Raw genomic sequence first — 2,447 nt, 5'->3', positions numbered from 1 at the left:
TACATTTTTTTACATTTCTCATTTGACCAAAGTGAACAGGTAGGATATAATGACGTACACCGAACTTAAACATTAACACCTGTGAACTTTGATTGATGAGTCGAGCTCACCACGGCTCTCAACTCTTGCTTGTACGTGCTCGCAGGAAGTGTTCCACGAAATTTACTTTCGGGTTCAACATTTACTTCCCGAAATCTTCAATCTGTTCCCTATGTTTCTCGTAGGGGAATCCTCACCGAATACAAGGTTTATATAGCGATTTATGTATTCTCAAGATAAAACTACCCTATTCATACCTATAAGTCAGTCAAATTTTCTGATCGTCCATAAATCACTACGAATCGCCTGCTAAAGACCCTGATGAAGATGAGCGAGGTTTTACATTTTAGAGAGTACTAGCGCGTTTCGGAAGCAAAAAGATCTCGTGAAATGTCGTACCATTATAAAACAGCATCATCTTTGAATAAATATTTGTTACGTTTTATAATTAACAACGAGGGATGCTGCTATAATAGTTAACAAAAGGACGTCATAAATCAAACGTATACGAGGCGAAAATCGCCAGATTTATTCCTTTACCTTTGTTTCTAATTCGATATTTCACAAAGCGATTTAGACAAAATCACAGGTGCATTGGAGGCGTTCACAAATTGGCTGTTATGTATAGCATTTAATAGTAGTGAAGGACTAACGTGCTTAGTCTTTTTTTTTCTTGTTTACAAGACTTTGACATTGTTCAGGAACACTGTAGCCTTTTTTGCACTAGTGTAGTCGCAATGGCGGCGCTGTGTTTTTTACAAGAGCAGGCAACAAGAGGGCTTAGAGGATCCGCAACGGCTCCGACAATCTTTAATATCGATAAGCGAACCGGTTTGCCAACTAATCTTCGTTGAAAGTAAACTATATGTCAATGTTTTTCACACTCATAGGCAGGCGGCAATTCCATAATACCATTTGGGACTGAGGGACCTCAGGTCAAACCTGTAAGGCCACAAAGTGAGATGGACGTTTTTACGACGACGTCCTGTAATAGCTATGGCAACGGCATCGGCATCCATTGCTGCATTCGCGTTAACATAAATCAACGATTAACATACCTTTGTATGCACACACGCACACACACACACACACACACACACACAAACATAAATTCCTCGGTGCAAACATCTATACGCTGTACGCGTATGTAAATGGATTGAAAATGGGCAAGTTCATTAATAAACAAGACAAACGAGAACAAATCATTGCCTCGCCAATTTTCACCATAACGAGTCGGTATTCTCATAGTAAAGGACGTATTGTACGTCTGTAAAATCGTGAATGGTTTAAGGCCATGAGAAGAATATACTGGGCCAGGTGTTGGCGGGGAATAGTGTCGAAAAATCAGATAGCAGTAATGACGACGCCGCCCATGCTGTTGGTGTAACTGCCGATGCGACTATAACGAATGGCCAAATGACGAAAAGTCGGCAAGGTTTTTCCGAGTTAGCGAGACCCATGGTGAAAATCAGTTTCAGTTTGGCGGAAGAGAAAGACGCGTGTGGAACAGCGACCGGAGCTCACTTCCTTCTCAGAAGCAGAGGTCAGCATTAAGTTGAAATCTTTGTCTGCGTCCTAGTGCCATTGACCCAGCGCCACAGATTCAAGCCGACAGACGCACCCTGTACTGCTGTTATATGATTATATGGGGAGGAAAGAGCGTGCTACATTGTATGGAACGGTGTTCGTCGCTTTGAGAAGGACGCGTTCTGAAGAGACCACATTGAGAACTTAGAATAATACCGGCCTTGAGAGAGACCGTGGAGGCAAAGGCGATCTGGCTGAGGAGTAGTAACCGTACCACTAGCGCACACAAATGGAATCAATAAAAATTGTTTTCACATTGCCGACAGAATCGGCATCTCCAGTCAAAGATTGTGGGTCTGCTCCACATTGTATTGCTTCTTCAAGGCCGGGCACGCGAGGTGGCCACTTTGATCTTCATGCCACGATTTTTCATAGGCTGAGTAGACAGTTCTGTTCTATCCATACGATTAGATAGTGCGGTCGACCGCGACGGTGTTTCATATACAATATTTTGCGCTATCTATGTTTTTTTTAGCTGCAGTAGAGGAAAAAGAGAAATACCCCATAGCAGCTGGTAGTACTGGATCTTTGTTTGGGTTTTTGTAATTGCTGATAAGAATTAGGCTCATGAGATTTTCCGCTCTGCCTATGAAATAGGAAAAGTAGAAAGTAAAGGCTAAAGTATACGTTATGGCGTCCTTAGAGCTATTCTCAGCATGACTTGTCAATTTAGTCACGGAAAAATATTTGGGTAATATTTATGTGTTTATTATGGTCTATAAGTTCATCCATGCAAGGTAATACGTGGGTCCTAAAATCAATTTTATTTTCCACAAATTAGGGTTGCTAGATCTACTTGAATTTACGAAAATATCAAACTC

Source organism: Varroa destructor, unplaced genomic scaffold (assembly GCF_002443255.2).
Source record: "Varroa destructor unplaced genomic scaffold, Vdes_3.0 BEIS01000002.1, whole genome shotgun sequence".
Lineage (NCBI taxonomy): Eukaryota > Metazoa > Arthropoda > Arachnida > Mesostigmata > Varroidae > Varroa > Varroa destructor.
This window is presented reverse-complemented; position numbering follows the sequence as displayed.